The following is a 15,354-nucleotide window of genomic DNA, read 5'->3' as shown; positions in this document are numbered from 1 at the left end:
GACAATAGCAGGGGTAACTGCCTATTACTGAAATACCGGCTGGCGCCTGACCCCCATGTCCCTTATCACGTTGACCCCCATGTCCCTCATCACCACATATTTGTCAAGGCCTGCCGGTTATTATATATTGATAACAGACGTCCCAGCGACAAGGCGGAACGTGACAGAGGGAACAGTGACACTCACTCATTGCATGCAGATGTTACCCCTTAGGCAAATGTCATCGCTCACATCACCCAAACCGGCAGGCCGGCCATCAATGTGGACCCACAAGAGGCAGGTGAGTGTGGTCAGAGTGCATATGTCAGACATTGCTGGTACCTGGCATTACCCAGCTGGCATGGGCACGATAATGTACGGCACATGGAGTGCAGGCATTATACACCAGGCGAACCAGTACACCTCATACACCCATATAACAGCACCCCACACAGTAGGAGCATGCAGACCATACACAGGTAACGAGGGGTGTGACATCTAGGACTAGTGCGCTAGGAGGGGACGGGGAGACAGAGAGAGGATGAGAAACCTGCAAGACATCCTGCGTGCATCCCAGGAGCCGGGCTCACTGCGTCTCTTCAGTCCATGGATCAGATCCCGGCAGCTGAAACTTCCCCGTGCCCATTTCCAATTCCCAGGGGGAAGGGGGTGCTGGTATCCAGAGATGGGGTGATAATGTACTGGGAAGGTGTCTCTGCTTACCAGACAAGCCTGAACCCTTTCATTAGTGCAGGAAGGCTAATGCATGGCAGCCTGCCCACTCACAGCTGCCCGTGCTGCAGGACATATTGGAGAGGATGGCCAGGCCTGATTGTCCCCTCTTGTCCTCTCTCCCCCCACCAGCGCTAGAGAACGCAGCTCCTCTGCTGACAGCCTGGGCTGAGCATGTGCAGAATGGGGAGAGATGTGGGAAGCTGAGCCAGAATAGGCATGAGTGGGAGGGATAGGGGACAGGAGGACCACAACTTCCAGCGGAGCTCTGTGACCCCGGGTGACGGTGTAGAGCGAGGCTGACACTTCACAGCTTCCCGTCATACACATAATCCCCCCCCTCCCTCCCTGCTGCATAGACCATTTGTCTGTGCAGTAATTACTAGGACCGGGGGCACATGTTCTGCTAGTGAGCGCATTACATAACATCCCTCTGCCTAGAATTACACAGGTTCTCTGCATGCTGCTAACCAACACTGGCACACTGGGGGTCCCTTCCCCTGCACTGCACATACACCGAGCCAGCGACAGTGACTGTGGGTATCTTCCCCTGCACTGCACGTGTCATACACCGGACCATGGGACTCAGTCACTGGGGGTCCCTTCCCCTGTACTTCACACGTGTGTCATACACCGAGCAAGGCCCAATGGGAGCCAGTGACAATGATTGGGAGTTCCATCCCCTGCACTGCACATGTGTGTCATACACCGAGCCAGGAACATGGGAGCCAGTGACAGTGATTGGGGCTTTGTTTCTGCACTGCACATGTGTGTCATACACCGAGTCAGTGATAATGACTGGGGGTTCCATCCTCTGAACGGCACACGTGTGTCATGCGCCGAGCCAGGAACATGGGAGCCAGTAACAGTGTCTGAAGGTTCCATCACCTGCACTGCACACGTGTGTCATACGCCGAGCCAGTGATAATGACTGGGGGTTCCTTCCCTGCACTGCACACGTGTGTCATACGCCGAGCCAGTGATAATGACTGGGGGTTCCTCCCCTGCACTGCACACGTGTGTCATACGCCGAGCCAGTGATAATGACTGGGGGTTCCTCCCCCTGCACTGCACACGTGTGTCATACGCCGAGCCAGTGATAATGACTGGGGGTTCCTCCCCTGCACTGCACACGTGTGTCATACGCCGACCCAGTGATAATGACTGGGGGTTCCTTCCCTGCACTGCACACGTGTGTCATACGCCGAGCCAGTGATAATGACTGGGGGTTCCTCCCCTGCACTGCACACGTGTGTCATACGCCGAGCCAGTGATAATGACTGGGGGTTCCTCCCCTGCACTGTACACGTGTGTCATACGCCGAGCCAGTGATAATGACTGGGGGTTCCTTCCCTGCACTGCACACGTGTGTCATACGCCGAGCCAGTGATAATGACTGGGGGTTCCTCCCCTGCACTGCACACGTGTGTCATACACCGAGCCAGTGATAATGACTGGGGGTTCCTCCCCTGCACTGCACACGTGTGTCATACGCCGAGCCAGTGATAATGACTGGGGGTTCCTCCCCTGCACTGCACACGTGTGTCATACACCGAGCCAGTGATAATGACTGGGGGTTCCTCCCCTGCACTGCACACGTGTGTCATACACCGAGCCAGTGATGTAGCGTGCCTCTCTATATAGCCAGGACATGGCACACACAGACATGAAGAGCGGCTGCACAGATACTGGGGGTGCCTGGACCCCAATAGCACCCATAGAGCTGACTCCAATGGTCAGGACAATGCTTTTATAGTAGCAGGTGTCATACGTGTATAAGCAAGCATGTGACTGCACACATGTACACAACCATCTGACGGTTATAATATAAATGTATAGGTCTGACGTGGACATTGATGACATACTGTAAACAGAATGCCAACACAAGCAAAGGGTAAACATGCCAACGGCCAACACATAAAACAGAGGACATGAGTTTCCATTGTCTTTTCTGTAGATTTCAGCACATAGACCCCGGATTAGTATACTGTATCGATCGCCACGTGTCCCACTCCACAAGAACGGTAACGTTTTAAAAAGTTTTTAATAATGTTTTTTTTAAAACTCACGCTGAGCATTTGCATGTAGGTGGCCAGCACAGGTGTCAGTAAGATTAAGGCTGCTGCGGGGAGAAGATAAATATACAGTATATATAACATCAGGCGTCCGACCATCTGTTCCCTGCGTAAGGTGACAGCCAATCCAGCCTTCCCAATCTGTCAGGTGACACGGCTCAGCTGTCACCCCATGTAAACATCACACTCTCCGCATCCCTGATCCGACAGCATCCGAGTATAACAGGGAGTCACCGGGACAACAAAAACTGCACCAAGCTGATTTACCGGGATATACCAACCTACAGTAAGCCCTTAGGACTCCTCACAGTCCATGTCAGGGGTTCTCAAACTCGGTCCTCAGGACCATACACGGTCCATGTCAGGGGTTCTCAAACACAGAGTCAACGTTTTCCAGGTTTTAAAAATGGGACAGTTGGTGATATACTGTACACCTGCCGGGTGACCTGGAAAACATGGCCTGTGTGGGGTCCTGAGGATGGAGTTGGAGAACCACTGGGATACACAGTATAAGTCATTTGACAGTTGGGAGATGAACACATGACAGAAGCCGATTGGCTGGAGCACCGTCTATTATACACAGTAGTACGAGCCCCGATATTCCCGGTCACATATAGGTAATGGGAACTGCAGAGGCTTACATAAGACATTGCTCTGGCAGCACACTCTCTGCAGCGATACAGGTGACACTAGGTGGATATACAGTATACTGTGCGCAGCCTCAGGCTCAGCTGACTCTCTGCAGGGAATTGGCCAGAGCAGGTGCAGCTCTCACTGCCTCCTAATAATAATCTCTGTCTGTATATGTAGTAAGAGGTTTATCTCTGCACCTATCACACCTGTGTGCAGTCAGAGAGACAGCGCTGTGCTAGAGGGAAGAAGGTGCTGGCAGGATATCGTAGCGACACCAAGGAGAACACAGCATATACCCAGCAGGCCCATTCACAAGGACCTAGCCAGTGACATCACAGATACCCGAAGAGCTCCAACCTGTGATGTCACTGATTAGTAGCTGAATTAAATACAGTTACTGTACGTCTTAGCGAGACACTCTGTCAGACACTTTGCCCTATAAAATATTTATAGGCAAAATAATATGTGTTGCTGCAATATGCAGTAGCGCATCGTATTAGAAGCTGCAATGTTGTATTCAGCTGTAGCCCCTGTTCCTGCAAATAATTTATCACTGCCATGTTATTCATTCCACTGATCCCAACACAGGATTACTCACAAAATCCCATTAGTATTCACCAAACATGGGTATAGGATACAATGTATTGAATTCAGTTCTGAGCTTTTCCTAATTATTTTATAAACTACAGAACTGTTGTGAGAGCTGCTGAAGGTGGTGCATGTGCATTATATGTGAGAGCTGCTGCAGGTGGTGCACGTGCATTATATGTGAGAGCTGCTGCAGGTGGTGCACGTGCATTATATGTGAGAGATTGCTGAAGGTGGTGCACGTGCATTATATGTGAGAGATTGCTGAAGGTGGTGCACGTGCATTATATGTGAGAGCTGCTGAAGGTGGTGCACGTGCATTATATGTGAGAGCTGCTGCAGGTGGTGCACGTGCATTATATGTGAGAGATTGCTGAAGGTGGTGCACGTGCATTATATGTGAGAGCTGCCGTAGGTGGTGCACATGCATTATATGTGAGAGCTACCGAAGGTGGTGCACATGCATTATATGTGAGAGCTGCCAAAGGTGGTGCACATGCATTATATGTGAGCGCTACTGAAGGTGGTGCACATGCATTATGTGAGAGCTGCTGAAGGAGGTGCACGTGCATTATATGTGAGAGCTGCTGAAGGAGGTGCACGTGCATTATATGTGAGAGCTGCCGAAGGTGGTGCACGTGCATTATATGTGAGAGCTGCTGAAGGTGGTGCACGTGCATTATGTGTGAACTGCTGAAGGTGGTGCACGTGCATTATATGTGAGTGCTGCTGAAGGAGGTGCACATGCATTATATGTGAGAGCTGCCGAAGGTGGTGCACGTGCATTATATGTGAGCGCTACTGAAGGTGGTGCACGTGCATTATATGTGAGAGCTGCTGAAGGAGGTGCACGTGCATTATATGTGAGAGCTGCTGAAGGAGGTGCACGTGCATTATATGTGAGAGCTGCCGAAGGAGGTGCACGTGCATTATATGTGAGAGCTGCTGAAGGAGGTGCACGTGCATTATATGTGAGAGCTGCCGAAGGTGGTGCACATGCATTATATGTAAGAGCTACTGAAGGTGGTGCACATGCATTATATGTGAGAGCTGCCGAAGGTGGTGCACGTGCATTATATGTGAGAGGTGCTGAAGGAGGTACACGTGCATAATATGTGAGAGCTGCCAATGGTGGTGCACGTGCATTATATGTGAGAGCTGCCGAAGGTGGTGCACGTGCATTATATGTGAGAGCTGCCGAAGGTGGTGCACGTGCATTATATGTGAGTGCTGCTGAAGGAGGTGCACATGCAAGAGTTCTCCCTGGGACTCACAGGTCTTCTTGCTCCAGTAACATATGTAAGAATCAGAATGTCACACTTGGACCAGCAACGTCACTAAAAATCAGAATGTCACATGTGGACCTGTAACGTATCTAAGAGTCACAATGTTACACACGTGGCGGTAATGTCTGTAACAATCATGTACCCACTGTAAAACCAGCGCCCTGGACGAGAGAATGAGGATCGCCACCTGTGTGCCCCCTACATGGATATCGGAGGGGTGTTGTGATGACGTTAGCAGAAGCAGACTGAATAGAGTCACATTACTCAGCATTAGCACAACAAGCCTTGTTTTTGTGGTGATCAGCAGAGCGTTAATAAGGGACGGCCTCAGAATTATACGCACGCCAACACCGGGCTGGATCTGTCGGCCAATGACTTTCCTGTGTAATATTAATAAGTTTGCACGCAGAAGTGTGAGCGTTACTGAGCGGATGTGCTGGAGGACAGAGAAGGGATTATATAATAACTGGGATTGGGAATACAGCGCTGTGACTAGAACAGAGTCTACACTACATGCTGTAGTAATGGTCAGTGATATCTCTCGGGCGGATCTGCTCCCAGCAAGGTCACAGCAGTATACAGGGTATTGCATCTTAAGCGCATACAATAACACATCCGTATAACTATAACCCCACACACCACATTTATCTACGCATAACGGTCGCCACGTGGAAACACCCCAACTGTACCTGATGTTCACAAAACAAATTCCTCCGAAACAATAATCCATCAGACATGTTTCCCGAATGACATCATCTGACAAAACGCTTCGATCAATACAGTACATTCCTAACGTAACGCTTATTCCCAGACGCCAAACTTACTTCTAACCATGGAAGTGATACACGGGCAATGTGCTGTAACTATGGCGCTCTCCGCAAAAACCTAGTGCAGAGCTGATTGTGAACGGGTGGAGCTGCAGCCTGCAACGGTATTCTGCTCCCAGTAACATCCGCCATAGATGCTGCGCAGGTGATACGGTATCACAATGTGGGGCAGATGGGAAACGCGAACAGAAAGGAAAGGATGACAATGGTCGCAGTGCTCCTAATAACATGGGCAAAGGGGAATCTTATGTAAAAAGTTGCTGATTATTTTATTATTATTTCTCATTTAAAAAATGTTAAGACGAACTTGGACTCGGTGTAATTGAATCTGAATAATGCTGAGAAGGGTTCACACGTGTAACAGCCACTGCGGATGCTTCACTGCAGTACATTCCAGGTCACACTGACTAGGCATGGCTGTGTTACCGCAGGGACATACAGTAAGACCGTACACAGCGAGCACCAGCTCACACAACCGCGACTGATATATAATGAGCGGAACACTGTATGATAATAAGCTTCATGGGGCAGATGATGGGTCACACCTGGGCCCAGGCGCCCGCCACTCAATGGATCATTTCATCATTTCCCCTATTACATAAGGCAGACTATCACTATGAGTCACAGGTGAGGACTGTTACATGAGGGTAGCCTCTATCACTATGAGTCACAGATGAGGACTGTTACATGAGGGTAGCCTCTATCGCTATGAACCACAGATGAGAACTGTTACATGAGGGTAGCCTCTATCACTATGAACCACAGATGAGGACTGTTACATGGGGATAGCCTCTATTACTATGAGCCACAGGTGAGGACTGTTACATAAGAGTAGCCTCTATCACTATGAACCACAGATGAGGACTGTTACATGGGGATAGCCTCTATTACTATGAGCCACAGGTGAGGACTGTTACATAAGAGTAGCCTCTATCGCTATGAACCACAGATGAGGACTGTTACATGAGGATAGCCTCTATCACTATGAATCACAGATAATGGTTATTATATGGGGGTAGCCTCTATAACCATGAGCCACAGATGAGGACTGTTATATAAGGGTTGCCTCTATCGCTATGAACCACAGATGAGGACTGTTACATGGGGATAGCCTCTATCACTATGAGCCATAGGTGAGGACTGTTACATGGGGATAGCCTCTATAACTATGAGCCACAGATGAGGACTGTTACATGAGGATAGCCTCTATCACTATTAGCCACAGGTGAGGACTGTTACATGAGGATAGCCTCTATCACTATGAGAAACAGGTGAGGACTGTTACATGAGGATAGCCTCTATCACTATGAGTCACAGGTGGGGACTGTTACATAAGGGTAGCCTCTATCGCTATGAACCACAGATGAGGACTGTTACATGGGGATAGCCTCTATCACTATGAGACACAGGTGAGGACTGTTACATGTGGATAGCCTCTATCACTATGAGAAACAGATGAGGACTGTTACATGGGGATAGCCTCTATCACTATGAGCCACAGGTGAGGACTGTTACATGAGGGTAGCCTCTATCACTATGAGCCACAGATAAGGACTGTTACATGGGGATAGCCTCTATCACTATGAGCCACAGATGAGGACTGTTACATGGGGATAGCCTCTATCACTATGAGAAACAGGTGAGGACGGTTACATGGGGATAGCCTCTATCACTATGAGCCACAGATGAGGACTGTTACATGAGGATAGCCTCTATCACTATGAGCCACAGGTGAGGACTGTTACATGAGGGTAGCCTCTATCACTATGAATCACAGATAATGGTTATTACATGGGGATAGCCTCTATCGCTATGAACCACAGATGAGGACTGTTACATGGGGATAGCCTCTATCACTACGAGCCACAGGTGAGGACTGTTACATAAGGGTAGCCTCTATCACTATGAACCACAGATGAGGACTGTTACATGAGGATAGCCTCTACCACTATGAGTCACAGGTGAGGACTGTTACATGAGGATAGCCTCTATCACTATGAACCACAGATGAGGACTGTTACATGAGGATAGCCTCTATCACTATGAGCCACAGGTGAGGACTGTTACATGGGGATAGCCTCTATTACTATGAGCCACAGGTGAGGACTGTTACATAAGAGTAGCCTCTATCGCTATGAACCACAGATGAGGACTGTTACATGAGGATAGCCTCTATCACTATGAATCACAGATAATGGTTATTATATGGGGGTAGCCTCTATAACCATGAGCCACAGATGAGGACTGTTATATAAGGGTTGCCTCTATCGCTATGAACCACAGATGAGGACTGTTACATGGGGATAGCCTCTATCACTATGAGCCATAGGTGAGGACTGTTACATGGGGATAGCCTCTATAACTATGAGCCACAGATGAGGAGTGTTACATGAGGATAGCCTCTATCACTATTAGCCACAGGTGAGGACTGTTACATGAGGATAGCCTCTATCACTATGAGAAACAGGTGAGGACTGTTACATGAGGATAGCCTCTATCACTATGAGTCACAGGTGGGGACTGTTACATAAGGGTAGCCTCTATCGCTATGAACCACAGATGAGGACTGTTACATGGGGATAGCCTCTATCACTATGAGACACAGGTGAGGACTGTTACATGTGGATAGCCTCTATCACTATGAGAAACAGATGAGGACTGTTACATGGGGATAGCCTCTATCACTATGAGCCACAGGTGAGGACTGTTACATGAGGGTAGCCTCTATCACTATGAGCCACAGATAAGGACTGTTACATGGGGATAGCCTCTATCACTATGAGCCACAGATGAGGACTGTTACATGGGGATAGCCTCTATCACTATGAGAAACAGGTGAGGACGGTTACATGGGGATAGCCTCTATCACTATGAGCCACAGATGAGGACTGTTACATGAGGATAGCCTCTATCACTATGAGCCACAGGTGAGGACTGTTACATGAGGGTAGCCTCTATCACTATGAATCACAGATAATGGTTATTACATGGGGATAGCCTCTATCGCTATGAACCACAGATGAGGACTGTTACATGGGGATAGCCTCTATCACTACGAGCCACAGGTGAGGACTGTTACATAAGGGTAGCCTCTATCACTATGAACCACAGATGAGGACTGTTACATGAGGATAGCCTCTACCACTATGAGTCACAGGTGAGGACTGTTACATGAGGATAGCCTCTATCACTATGAACCACAGATGAGGACTGTTACATGAGGATAGCCTCTATCACTATGAGCCACAGGTGAGGACTGTTACATAAGGGTAGCCTCTATCACTATGAGAAACAGATGAGGACTGTTACATGGGGATAGCCTCTATCACTATGAACCACAGGTGAGGACTGTTACATGAGGGTAGCCTCTATTACTATGAACCACAGATAATGACTATTACATGAGGGTAGCCTCTATTACTATGAGTCACAGGCAGGGGCGGATCCAGGATAAAATGACAGGGGGGGGCACCATGATAAAAAAGGGTTTGGGTGGGGGAGGGGCAGTGTTAGTGGTGCCAGTGTACATGCTAAGAGAGCGGCAGGAGAGGGTGGGAATGGAATTAACAATAGGCCCTGGCATTTAAAGTACGCAGGCCCACCATGGCGACAAAAGTGAAGGATGTAGTTGTGGGCGCGCTCCGGAAAAGGGTGTGTGGCCACTCAACAGGGGGCATGTCAACACCATATACAACTTCTACACATTATGCAACAAAATACTAGACCCCATTATACTTGCCCCTTACACATGATGCCAAATGGAATGAGCCAAAATTGACATAATGCCACGTGGATTGAGCCAAATTTCAAATAATGCCACATGGATTGTGTCAAAATTCACATAATGCCACACGGATTGAGCCAAATGCATAAAATGCCATACGGATTGAGCCAAAATTCACATAATGCCACATGAATAGAGCCAAAATTCACATAATGCCACACGGATTGAGCCAAAATTCACATAATGCCACACGGATTGGGAAAAAATTCACATAATGCCACACGGATTGAGCCAAAATTCACATAATGCCACACGGATTGAGACAAAATTCACATAATGCCACATGGATTGAGCCAAAATTCACATAATGCCACACAGATTAAGCCAAAATTCACAATACACTTCATAAACAGGGACATTGTCCACCAAAGGCTCGCATTAAACATTTACACCATAATGTCCATTACACGTTAAGTTACAAGCCATTATGTCCATTATGTGTTATGCCAAACACCATAATGCCTATTAAAAATGATGCTACATAAATGCTGCTTCTCTACATGCTCATTGCCAGAGGTTCCATGCTCGTTGCCATGTGGGATTACATGCTCATTGCCAAGGGGGAATACATGCTCGTGGTAAATGGGGGACAGCCGCCGCCAGGCAGAAGTGATAGCCACTGACAGTGGCAGAGCCTGGCTGTATTCAGAGCACTGCAGGTCCCAGCTATTTGAAATAATACCCCTTTCACACCAGAAAATGCGTTCCCAGGTTGGCCCCTTTTACACCAGCCTAGTCCCTGCATTTTCTGGTGTGAGGGGGAGAGAAAACCACCCCTCCCCCCTTTAACCAGTTATCTCATTTAACCGGCTATATCTTTGGAACCAACTGACCCATTTACATGAGACAAGTATTATATTGAAGAACTTTTGATCGGGCTTTGAATGATTTTGGTCCAGTGAAACTGGAACATTTGGTTCCAGAGTAATCTGCCCTCAAAGAACATGAACAGCTATGAAATTACATTTCAAAAATAAAAAAATCGGTTTACACGTAATATCTCTGGAACCGATTTGGACCAGCCTGATATCATATTGAAGGCAGAGCGATTTGGAATTAAATGAACCACAAGCTTTTATGATGCCAGGGCGGGAACTGGCAGCCGTCGGAACCGGGTGGGGGTCGGAATTGACGGGTACCATATTATCCTATGGGGAAAAAACGTTACAGGTTTGCCAGGCGATATCTCCGGTTCCCGGGGGGCTAGAGACACGGGGCTTGGCTCGTTGGAAAGCCCTGGTCCTCAGCTACAAAATGAATGACAGGGGGGGCACGTGCCCAGGTGCCCCCCCCCTCTGAATCCGCCACTGGTCACAGGTGAGGACTGTTACATGAGGGTAGTCTCTATCACTATGAACCACAGGTGAGGACTGTTACATGAGGGTAGCCTCTATTACTATGAACACAGTTAATGACTATTACATGAGGGTAGCCTCTATTACTATGAGTCACAGGTGAGGTCTGTTACACTAGTTGATGTCACAATTAAACACAGATAAAGACTGTTATATGAGGTTAACATCTATCATTATAATGTGGGCACAGGTACCGTGCAGGAGGAAGTGGGCAGTGTGTATATAGGGGCACAGGCAGTCTGTATATTGTAGTACAGGCAGTACATATATGGGGGCACAGGCAGTTTGTATATGGGGGCATGGTCCTGTATACAGATGACATGAATCTGTGTTAGGAAGAAGTCCCTTATGCACAGGCAGTGGGTGTATGGCGGCATAGGCAGTGTGTATATGGCGGCATGGTCGCATACAGTGGATCAGTGAGAGGAAGAAGTCACTTACGCCCAGGAAGTGGGTATATGGTGGCACAGGCAGTGGGTATATGATGGCACAGGCAGTGGGTATATGGGGCACAAGCAGTGTGTATATGGCGGCATAGGCAGTGGGTATATGGTGGCATGGTCCTGCATATAGTGGATCAGTGTGAGAACGAAGTCACTTACGCAGAGGCAGTGGGTATATGGTGGCACAGGCAGTGTGTATATGGGGACACAGGCAGTGTGTATATGGCGGCATGGTCCTGCATAAAGTGGAGCAGTGTGAGGAAGAAGTCACTTACGCCCAGGCAGTGGGTATATGGTGGCATAGGCAGCGGGTATATGGGGCACAAGCAGTGTGTATATGGCGGCACGGGCAGTGTGTATATGGCGGCGTGGTCACATACAGTGGATCAGTGTGAGGAAGAAGTCACTTACACCCAGGCAGTGGGTATATGGTGGCATAGTCAGTGGGTATATGGTGGCATGGTCCTGCATACAGTGGATCAGTGTGAGAATGAAGTCACTTACGCAGAGGCAGTGGGTATATGGTGGCATAGGCAGTGGGTATATGGTGGCACAGGCATTGTGTATATGGAAGCACAGGCAGTGGGTATATGGTGGCATAGGCAGTGTGTATATGGTGGCACAGGCAGTGGGTATATGGTGACACAAGCATTGTGTATATGGCGGCATGGTCCTGCATACAGTGGATCAGTGTGAGGAAGAAGTCACTTATTCCCAGGCAGTGGGTATATGGTGGCATAGGCAGTGGGTATATGGTGGCACAGGCAGTGGGTATATGGTGGCACAGGAAGTGTGTATATGGTTACATAGGCAGTGGGTATATGGTGGCACAGGCAGTGGGTATATGGTGGCATAGGCAGTGGGTATATGGTGGCACAGGAAGTGTGTATATGGTGGCATAGGCAGTGGGTATATGGAGGCACAGGCAGTGGGTATATGGTGGCACAGGCAGTGGGTATATGGTGGCCAGGCAGTGGGTATATGGTGGCACAGGCAGTGGGTATATGGTGGCACAGGCAGTGGGTATATGGAGACACAGGCAGTGTGTATATGGCGGCATGGTCCTGCATGCAGTGGATCAGTGTGAGGAAGAAGTCACTTACGCACAGGCAGTGGGTATATGGTGGCACAGGCAGTGGGTATATCGCGGCATGGTCCTGCATACAGAGGAAGAAGTCACTTACGCACAGGCAGTGGGTATATGGTGGCATAGGCAGTGGGTATATGGTGGCACGGGCAGTGGGTATATGGTGGCACAGGCAGTGGGTATATGGGGGCACAGGCAGTGGGTATATGGCGGCACGGTCCTGCATACAGTGGATCAGTGTGAGGAAGAAGTCACTTACGCCCAGGCAGTGGGTATATGGTGGCACAGGCCGTGTGTATATGGTGGCATAGGCAGTGGGTATATGGTGGCACGAGCAGTGGGTATATGGCAGCACAGGCAGTGTGTATATGGAGGCACAGGCAGTGGGTATATGGCGGCATGGTCCTGCATACAGTGGATCAGTGTGAGGAAGAAGTCACTTACGCACAGGCCGTGTGTATATGGTGGCACAGGCATTGTGTATATGGAGGCACAGGCAGTGGGTATATGGTGGCACAGGCAGTGGGTATATGGTGGCACAAGCAGTGGGTATATGGTGGCATAGGCAGTGGGTATATCGCGGCATGGTCCTGCATACAGAGGAAGAAGTCACTTACGCATAGGCAGTGGGTATAGGGTGGCATAGGCAGTGTGTATATGGTGGCACATGCAGTGGATATATGGTGGCACAGGCATTGTGTATATGGAAGCACAGGTAGTGGGTATATGGTGGCACAGGCAGTGGGTATATGGATGCACAGGCAGTGTGTATATGGAGGCACAGGCAGTGTGTATATGGAGGCATGGTCCTGTATACAGTGGATCAGTGTTAGGAAGAAGTCACTTACGCACAGGCAGTGGGTATATGGCGGCACAGGCAGTGTGTATATGGCGGCATGGTCCTGCATACAGAGGAAGAAGTCACTTACGCACAGGGGGTTGAGCAGCATTTCCATCCTACCTTTGCTGTCACCACATTGGCCGGTTCCATGCCGTGCACCCAGCCTATTGGTAGAGAGGGGTATCAGGTGAGCAAATCATGATCTGGCCTTCAGTGACACATGTACAGGAGCCTGGTATGTGCCAGCACCATGCTGTGCCAGTGTAACCGGTGGAGCGGGCATGACACATCCCCAGTGACATGGAGTCCACCCGCCACTGACACAGGGACAGCCGTATAGAACTCTGCTTGTGGGGCTGACAGGGTTCCTCGTTCACTGTCCTTCCATACCCAGCAGTGCTTACCTGGAGGTACCAACCCACCCACCCTCATCCCCCCATGGCCAGCACTTCGTATAACCCATCCCCAGGAGACCCAAATCATCCCTTCAGAGAGGATCCAGAATTCCCAACCTCATGGATTACAGACTCAGGTGGTGGAGGCAGTGTAACTATGGCAGATGTAACATGTGCAGAGACCTGGGTAGTGCCATACTGCACTGCAGGGGGGGGGGGGGGGGCAGATGTAACACGTGCAGAGAGACCTGTGTAATGTCAACCTGCACTGCATGGGGCAGATGTAATATGTGCAGAGAGACCTGGGTAATGCCATGCTGCACTGCAGGGGGGCAGATGTAACATGCATAGTGACCTGGGTAACAACATGCTGCACTGCAGAGAGGGGGGGCAGATGTAACACATGCAGACAGTGCGTATGCCCCAGCGGTGTGCGCTGCTGCACGCTCCCGCATCATCGCCGGGAAAGCCGCTTTGAGGACGGCTTTGAACAGCGCTGCGCTATGCAAAGCCATCTTCACCCTGTCGTCAGCGCCGGGCAGGGGGGAAATGTTGACAGGGTGAAAATTTCGACATGAAAAAGGTAGACACACTAAAAGGTCATCCTGAGTCATTGACCCCCAATACGTGTAACGGGTGTGCTCGCCATGCTGCGGGCCTGGTTAGGCGCTACGCTCTGCGGACATCGATGGTGAAGGAAGAACAAGCCACAACCATAAGTCATGAAAACTCGTTTCGAACTTCTCATGTGTCTACCTTTTTACGTTGACATTTTGACCCTGTCGACTTATTGCATGTGACCTTTTGGAACAACCGGGACCACTCTCCTGCTGGAGATTGGGAAGGGACCAGCAGGACTGACGTAACGCGATTGGCCAGTGTTATAACTAGAATCACCCAATGGACGGAGGGTCCTGAAATATGAATGAACAGAACTCCAATGCCCGTCAGAGAAGGGACGCGGAACACCTGATATCTGTGCGGGACGAGAGATTTAGAAAGTGAGAGATTTGGGAAGAACTCTCCAGGTTTTTTAAAGTGGCAATCATTTACAATGCAAAACCAGTTATATGGAAGTGTAAATGATTGCCGCTTTAAAAAAAAATAAAAAAAATGGAGATTTCTTACCAAATCTCTCACTTTCTGATTCTCTCGTCCTATTACATTTCCCCCTATGAGCGTCCATGTGTACAAGCCGTATGTCTACTCCATACGTACAGCCAGCGCTTCCCATGTGCAGCTCGCTGGGAAGGAATCGCAGCACAACGATAGAGATACATGTGCTTGCATTCTCCTCCTGTATATCCATCCATGTAGGACGGATATACA

The 15,354-nt window shown here is 49.2% G+C and overlaps 1 protein-coding gene across 4 annotated transcripts in view; it reads right to left on the bottom strand.

The window, feature by feature from the left end:
• GRAMD1B (GRAM domain containing 1B) overlaps positions 1–15,354 on the bottom strand; it is a 211,784-nt gene that overhangs the window by 161,759 nt on the left and 34,671 nt on the right. Inside the window, exon 1 of one of the 4 annotated variants that reach the window (XM_083163521.1) lies at positions 703–1,000. The exons of 2 other annotated variants lie outside the window; for them this stretch is intronic. The gene's annotated coding sequence lies outside the window, so the exon portion shown is untranslated. One more of the 4 variants, XM_083163518.1, reaches the window with a different exon arrangement.

Source organism: Crinia signifera, chromosome 19 (assembly GCF_055691185.1).
Source record: "Crinia signifera chromosome 19, ASM5569118v1, whole genome shotgun sequence".
Classification (NCBI taxonomy): Eukaryota; Metazoa; Chordata; class Amphibia; order Anura; family Myobatrachidae; genus Crinia; species Crinia signifera.
This window is presented reverse-complemented; position numbering and strand designations above follow the sequence as displayed.